Source organism: Rhinopithecus roxellana, chromosome 8 (assembly GCF_007565055.1).
Source record: "Rhinopithecus roxellana isolate Shanxi Qingling chromosome 8, ASM756505v1, whole genome shotgun sequence".
NCBI lineage: Eukaryota > Metazoa > Chordata > Mammalia > Primates > Cercopithecidae > Rhinopithecus > Rhinopithecus roxellana.
In genome coordinates this window covers 67,534,389-67,543,246 of record NC_044556.1, presented here as the reverse complement: position 1 = coordinate 67,543,246, position 8,858 = coordinate 67,534,389, and the positions used below count along the sequence as shown (strand labels likewise).

The window sequence follows — 8,858 nt, the reverse complement described above, 5'->3', positions numbered from 1 at the left end:
ACATCCACCATACATATTACATTCCTCATGGACTTTTGTAACCATTCCTTCCTGTTTCATCCCATTCCCAGGCAAACCCTAATCTGCTTTTTGTTACCATAAATTAGTTTGTATTTTCTAGAATGTTTATAAATGAAATCATGTACCATGCATTCTTTTGTATCTGTCTGTTTTCACTTCTTTTCCTTTTTACTGCTGAGTAGTGTTCACATTTTATTTATCCATTCAGCTTTTGATGTGCACCTAAGTTATTTCTATTTGGAGGTTACTATGAATAAAGCTACTATGAACAATCCTGTTTATGTAAAAATGTGTCTTTATTTCTCCTGAGTAAATACTTAGGAGGGGAAAGCCTGGTTTTTATGGTAGGTGTATGTTTAATCCTTATGTACACTTAATGTCAAATTTAAGTGTTCATAATTTTACATTTTCTGAAGTGATTGTACTATTTTACATTCTCACCAGAGGTATATGAAAGTTCCAATTGCTCCACATCCTCACTTTGGTACAGTCTGTCTTTTAAAATTTACCTCTTTTAATGGATGTGTAAGTGGTACCTCATCATTGATTTAATTTGCATTTTGATGACCAACGAAGTTCCGAAATGTTCTTTTTTAAAAAACTGGTTTGTCTAATCTAGATCTTTTTTTGTTTCCACATAAACTTTAGTAACTGCTTATCAATTTCACAAATAAAAAAAATTCTGGCATTTTGTTTGGGAATTTCCTGAGTTAGCAGATAAATTAGAGAAAATTTGTCGCCTTAATCATATTAAGTTCATGAATATGGTGTGTCTCCCCAGTTCTGCAGGTGTCCTTTAGTTTATCCTAGGAACATTTTGTAGTTTTCAGGGTACAAGCCTTGCATATTTTTGTTAATTTAGTTCTAAATACTTTTAAAGTGCTTTATTATTGTTTCAAATAGAATTGTCTTTCAATTTCAGTTGTTTGCTGCTAGTATAAAAAATACCATTGATTTTTGTAATGTAACTTTTTATCTCATGTCCTTGCTAAATTTGCCCATTACTTCAAATAGTTTTGTAAATTTTAATAGACATTTTCTAAATGATAATGTTTATGTTATCTGCTAAGTGAGACAGTTGTACTTCTTCCTTTTCAATCTGAATGCATTTTTTTCTTGCCTTATTATAACGACCTCAGATATTAGTGTAGGGTTCAATAGAACTGATGAGAATGGAAATTCTTGCTTGTTCTCTATCCTGGAGGAAAAGCATTCAGTATTTTATTATTAATTAATATGTGAGGTTTTTTGAAAATGTCCTTTTAAGATTCGAAAATGTCCTTTTGGTCATTAGTTTCTGAGAGTTTTTTATCACTCAGAAGTGTTTAATCATGCCAAAGTTTTAGGGAATTTGGGGACATCTATCAAAATGATCGTATGATTGTTCTCTTTATTTTGTTAATATGGTGAATGAAATTCGTTTTTGAATGTCAATCCAACTTTGTCTTTCAGGAATAAGCTCTACTTGATTATTGTGACTTATCCGTTTTAATATTGTTCTACTCTATTTGCTAATATTTTAAAACAGTAATGTGTTGATGTTAATGAGATGTTAATGTTATGTTTATGTTACGTATATATGAATAATCATGTTTATATATAATTGTCAGATTTGGATATGAAGGTTTTGCTTGTCTCATGACCAAACAAAGGTGGTCCTTCATCTTATATTTTCTGAAAAACGGAGAATATAGTTGTTATCTAAAAAAATACTTTATAGCATTTACCAGTGAAATCCATCAGTCTAGAATTTTCTTTGTGGAAATTTTTATAACAGATAAAATTGCTTTAATAAATTTTTTAAAAATTCAGATTTTTCTACTTGTATCAATTTTGGTAAGTTGCATTTTTTAAATAAATGTCACCATCGAATCTTAGTTGTCTAATTTGCTGGTATAAATTTTATCATTTTGTTGTCTTATACTTTTACTGTTTATGGGATTCATAGTGATAATCTCCCACTTATGATTGTGGTGATTTTGTTTTCTCCATTTTTTTCAAAATTAGTCTCTAGGGGTTTAGAAAATTTTTTGATCCTCTTAAAGTCTATTTGTATGTTTTATATTTCATTGATTTGTGCCCTTTTTCTTTTTTTTCATTTTATGTGTACATTTTTTTCTATCATTTTGAAGTTGAACCTTAGGTCATTAATTTGATAACTTTTTAAAAACAATATAAGTATTAATGCCATAAATTTCCTCAATTCATTGCATTCACTCATTCTATAAATTTTATTATACTGTACTTGTATCATTCTGTTTGTAATACATTCTCACTTAATCTATAATTTCTTTATTAAATTATTTATTGTTTAGAAGGGTGATGATCTCAGTTTTTAAACACTCAGTGATATATATATATATATACTTTTTATATATCGAGAGAGAGAAAGAGATTTCGACTTCAATTCTGTTCCTTTAGATAGACAATTTATCTTGTTTGATTTTGATTGTGGCATGTGGTCTATCTTAATAAATGTACCACATGAACTAGAAAAAAATGTGTGTCTGTAATTACAGAGTATAGTGCTCTATGAATATCAACTAGGTCAAGGTGGTTGAAAATGTTGTTAAAATCATCTGTCTTTACTAAATTTTTGCCTGGTTTTATCCACTGAAGGTCAATAACATTAAATTCCCTGATTATAACTGTAGAACTGTTGACTTCATTTAGTTCTGCCAATTTTTGCTCTAAGTATTTTGAAACTCTTATTTTGTACATGTATGTTCATAATTGTTATGTCTTCCTGATGAACTGACATCTTTATCATTATGTAATGTCCCTGTTTATGTCTGATAATACCCCTTGCCTTAAGCTTTTTTTTCCTGCTACTAACAGAGCCATTTTAGCCTTTCTATGCTTAATTTTTGTATGGCATATTGGTTTCCTAACCATTTACTCTCACTCTATATGTCTTTATGTTTAAAGCACATCTCTTCACTTGAACCCAGGAGTTCAAGACCAGCCTGTGCAATATAGGGAGATACTGTCCCTACAAAAAAATGTTTAAAAATTAGCTGGGTATGGTGGCTGGTTCTGTGGTCCTAGCTAACTGGGAGGCTGAAGTGGGAAAATCAGCTGAGCCCTGGTGGTTGAGGCTGCGGTGAGCTGTTATCATACCATTACACTCCAGCCTGAGCAACAGAGTGAGACCCTGTCTCAAATAATAAAAAGTAAACACATAAATACGTAAATAAATGGCATCTCCTGTAGATAGCATAATGGAGTTATTAAATTTTAGCTATTCTGACCACCTCTGCCTTTTGAATGTTTAATCCATTAACATTTAATATAATATTGATATGTTTGGAATTAGGTCTAAAATTTTATTATTTGTTTCATGCCTATCTCTTTATTTATTTTTTCTTTCTCTGTTTACCACTTTCTGCCTTTTTGGGAATATTTGAATATTTATATTTTTATATTCTTAATTTATCATTGACTTTTTAGTAGTACTTTAAAAAAATGAGTGGAGGTGGATTTTATTTTTGTATTTCCAATTTTTACTTTAGGTTCAGGAAGTACACATGCAGCTCTGTTACATGAATAAATTGCATGTCATGGGAGTTTGTTGTACAGATTATTTTGATGTCCAGGTAATGAGCATAGTAAATGAGCACAGTAGTTTTTGATCCTATGAAACAAAACAAATTTTTTACATCTTACTTATGCTGTATAATATGGAACATATTTGAGGTACAGCAACCTTGGTTTCTAAGCTCGAAGAATGGAGACTAAAAGGAACTAAAAACTTGAAGTTTGTCTATATTTTTTTCTCATTGTAAGAACTTTTTATTTCGTATTTTTGTTCTAGTGATGTTTGCACTGCTTGACTAATAATTTCATTCCCCATGAAGTCCAGGCATATACCTTCACTGCAGGTTAAGCCATTAGCAGCAAAAAGGTTATACTATAAAGAAAAATTCAGTTAGAAGCACAGATGTCTATGCTAATTAACACAAACAGCAGAATAAACAATGAAAAAGGTAAATGAGTTTATGTTATTATTCCCAGGAAGAGCATTTTCATTCAGTTCAAGGAAAAAAATTTTTATAAGCTGTTTACCTTAGAAGTAAAACATAAACATACTGGAAGCACTAAAGACTTTTTCTAATTAATTCAGTGCCCAAAACAGACATGTCTATGTTGGAGGAGTAATAGAAGTTAAAATGAATTTGTTTAGGCCCAATTAATCTTCTGGTTATTTCCTTGTCATAACAATGAGCTCATCTCTCTGTTGATGATTTAGTTGCAAGTAGGACTATAAAGTAATTCTTTTAGAATCCTTAGTGTAGTTACTCCAAAATGCTTACTATCATCAGAAAACATTGTGTTTTTTATATATTTTACTCTTATTTTTAAATATTTGTATACTACCTAGCAACAAAAAGGAATAAACTATTGATATATGCGGCATGAATGAACATCTAATGCATGATGTTCAACGAAAGAATCCAATCACAAAAGACCCCATACCATATGATTTCATTTATGTAAAATTCTAGAAAAGGCAGAACTTAAATATACTAGTGGCTACCCAGGGTTTGGAAGGTGTAGAGAAGACATGCAGAAAAGGGCAGTGAAGAGACTTTTTTCAGGATTGATGTGTTTTATATCATGATTGTGGTGGTGGTTATGCAACCATATACATTTGTCAAAAACAATGAAATTATATGCTTGTAACTGGTAAATTTTATTATATGTAAGTTAATCTCTCAAGAAACTCACAAAATATGTTGAAACTGACAAATTATGTTTAAAATTAACCAAAAAAAATTCCATCTTAAATTATTCCAGAAGCAAATATCTTTATTAAACTGGTGATAAACTTCTCATTAAAATAATGCAAAACATTTTGAAGATTTGAGTTGTCAAAGGCCCAGCCGAAAGTCCTATATACACTCTGTACTCTACTATTTCTATATTATTTTACTGATAGAAGCCCAAATATATGCTAGGCATCTTACTAATCATACCAAAAAAAAAAAAAGAGAATTCTGACTTTTAAAAAATTGAGATTATGTGTAGCCATTAAATTGATCTCTTCTAACATTTTGACTAAATTGTTTATTACATTTTGCATACATATTACTCAAATTTGGCACAGATTTCAGGTGAATTTGAGTTAATTAACTCATGTTATCAACGAATATACAATATAAACCATTTAACTGTACTGTCTGATTCTTCATGCAAATATAGGCAGAAGGCTCAAGCTACTAAATTTGCAGAGTTCCTGTATTGTCCTGTTAGTAAGGTTCACCCGTATTATTTTCAATAGGTTAATTGTTCTTAAGAGTTATCTTTGTGTCAGACTCTAATCTAGATAGACAGATGCTTTTATTCAGGCTTTTCAGATGATTTCAACTTCCATTGATTTTTTATTTTCTGAATATCTACAGTAAATGTGATATTTCACTAAATGTGGTAGAGCCTGATTACATCATGTCTTCACATTGATAATTTTAAAAACAGGTAAATGAAGGTTGGGAAGAGAGAAAGGAGGCAACATTTGCAGAAGAGTACTGTTAAATGTTTTTGCAGTAAAGGCTTGGAACTAGAACAAAAAGTGGAGGGTAGCTATTCTAGCTGAGGGTTTTGGAATTGCATTCCTTCCTATTAGAGAGACTCCAGAGAAGTGGACAGAGCTCGTCATAAATCCAGACCAGAGTACTCTGCTCTGCACTAGTAAAGAGGCAGGATTAATGATTCCACCTGAGATTTCCCACATAGCTATGCTCTATTTTGTAGTTTAACAACAATAATTAAAAAGCTCACCCTAGCACTTTGGGAGGCCAAGGTCAGTGGATCTCTTCAGGTCAGGAGTTCGAGACCAACCTGGCCATCAGATTTAGTAGCGATGAAACCCCTGTCTCTACTGAAAATACAAAAATTAGCTGGGTGTGGTGGTGCACACCTGTAGTCCCAGCTAATTGGGAGGCTAAGGCACAGAATCGCTTGAACCCAGGAGGCAGAGGTTGTAGTGAGTGGAGATCGCACCACCACACTCCAGAGAAGGTGACAGAGTGAGACTCTGTCTCAAATAAATAAATAAATAAATAAATAAATAAATAAATAAACAAACAAACCAGAACTTTTTCTACATCAAACAGACAAAGCATCCCCGTATCTTCAGAGTTGTAAGACTGAGAGGTTAGGGTCAATGTTGCATCTTCACTTCTTAAAAATGTATTATTCTTATATCTTGATGAAAACTTGGAATCAAAAATCTTCCTGGACTATTTATATTGCCACAACGCCCTGACTATTTTTGACATGAAACAATTCTCTGTAACTGCTTTTTGATTAATGTAGACTTCATAGAGCAAGGATTCTTGACTCCTGTGTATGGGTTGCATTGATGATAAGCCACAGATGCTGCCAACCAAGCTAGTAAAATCAATTACTTGAAAATTTTAAAAGTCGATATTTTCTCTTTGGCCCAGTAATTTTACTTCCAGAAATATATCCTAAGTAATAGTAACGGGTAGGCAAAAATATTTATCTAAACAGAACAAGAAGGAGGAGTAGGGGAAGAAGGGAAGTGGGCAGAAGGAAAAAGAGAAAAGGGAGGTGAAGGGTTCTGGTGCAGATAGATGTATAGTTTTACAATACAGATGCCTTAATTTTTTTGCTTACACTTCCAAGCTACCATATTTTCTTTTCTTTTCTTTTTTTTTAATTAGTGAAATAAGTCAGTTTATTTTATTTCCAACAAGGCCTTTTTCTCCTATAATTAAGACAAACCATTTTACACTTTATAATAACATAACTTAGTTTTTAGTATTTTCAAAAGGGAAAGATTTTGGGTGGGGGGAATTTAGGAAATCAAATATTTTAGAAGGAGTAACTAGAGAAGTTACTTTTTCAATCTTAATATAGTAACAGGCTTGTCTACCAGGTACATTCCCCAGCATTTTTTCTTATAAGGAATCTATCAAGTACTAGCCAACAAAGAATCTACATTTAGAAACTGAGGGTAGAAATGTCTATATTTAAATAGGAAACAAGCATCTAAAATACAAATCACATGTCTTTAACAAGGCAATTTACATAATTAGGTGTAAGTTTTTAATTAACTTTATGTTCCTTAGGATCCTAGCAAACACTCAGTTGACTGTATCTCAAGCTCAAACTGCACTCACCTGGCCATAAAGGTAAATATCACAATGGAATTGGGCCTGTTTGACTAGGGAAAAAGATCACTTCAATATTGCACACTTCCTTTCTTTAAAAACAAGGATTAAGTAAGGGCCACCTTGGTTCTGAATCTCTCCATTTTTGTTGGGAGAAGACTAACCATCTCTTTACTAAGTTCTAGCTCAACTTCTATTTCTTGGGCAGCCTCAGGATGTTTTTCACAGTAATCAACAATAAATTTGTAATGTTCCAATGATGTTGCCCAATTCTTCAACTCTTTCTTGGGATCTGCAGTAATGATTTTACCATAGAGACGGGCAACTCGAAACTTAGCTAACATGGCAGGGCGAAGAACATCTTCCCCTATATGCTCAGGGAATACTTTATTTGGGTCTCTCAGGGAGTCTAAGAAGAGCTGGTAGTACTTCAACGCTGACTTATTAAGATTATTTATTTTTTTTACAATGTGTGAATCGGGATCCCTTAGCCTGTCAGCAATGGCAACCTTCAAATCCATCATATCGTAGTAAGCATGTGCAATTTCAAACTGGATCTGTCTGTTGACCAACAGGTAATACTGTGGATTCAGGTCTACAGTTAGGGGCTCTAGCATGGCTATTCTGCGTTTATGCATCTTGCACCATCTCTCCATGTCAGTTTCAAAGAATGCAAGCACCTTAAACAGAGCACTGTGGTCTTGGACAACTTCAATATGGTCAGTGACATAACCATCAGTCTGAAAGAACTCTTTTGCCTCAAAGACATAGTGCTGACCCAATAAGAAAAGTTCTCTGGCTTCTTCAAATCTAAAGGTCTCAAGTAGCTCACTTTCTCTTCTACTGCAGAGATGGCGTCACACAGCTCACCGGTTCCAAACTGCACAGCTTTTTTCCGAATGCTTTCCTCCTCATCTAGTTCTTTTTTCCTTAAAGCTTTAAGTTCAGACTGTTTATCAAGATCAAGCTCTCCTATGTTGTCCTGCATGGAGAGTTGGGCATTCTGCATGAGAGTCAAACAGTATTTGATCCAGCACCTTGCTATTTCCCCCTTTCTTTGATGATAAAGCTCTGGCACCTCTCCTTCAGCTTCAGGAGTGTCTTCTGTGGCTGAGATCTTTCCAGTTTGACCAAAAATGACATTAGCAGCTGATACACAGTGCCTGGCCTCCATAAAGCATAGCCGGACGAGGTTGCTGACGGCCGCCTGCACGGCAGCCACGGGCGCGGTGAGGTCAGGAATGGCTTTGCCGTCCACCTCGCCCTCCTCGTGCATTATCACCAGGTGGGAGATCTGCTGTGCCACCAGCTCCAGGATGCTCTCGATCGTGCGCGTATGAAACAACGGCATCGCGGCTGCGAGCGGGGCGGCGAACCGCGGGCGACAGAGAAGTAGGATCCACCGGGCCAGGAACCGGCGAAGAGCCATACTTTCTTTTAACAATCTCGTTCAATGTGTGGAATTGTACGTTCCTCCTCCCTCACAACTCTCATTTCATGAAGAATACCTTTCATCATTAAATCAATGACACAGAGAATAAATATTTCTTTCAGAATAAATAACTTTAAGACTCACCTTGTTACTGCTATAGAGCATGACATTTGAAACCACTATACAACTGTCATTCATTACTAAATTATTATATTAAAAGAGTATATAGGGCTGTTTGGCTGCTGAGAATAACTGAAAATATCACATCT

General features: G+C 33.9%; 1 pseudogene; it reads right to left on the bottom strand.

The window, feature by feature from the left end:
• Nucleotides 1-7,264: 7,264 nt before the first annotated feature.
• LOC104657071 lies at nt 7,265-8,586 on the bottom strand (annotated as a pseudogene).
• Between the last annotated feature and the right edge of the window lie 272 nt (nt 8,587-8,858).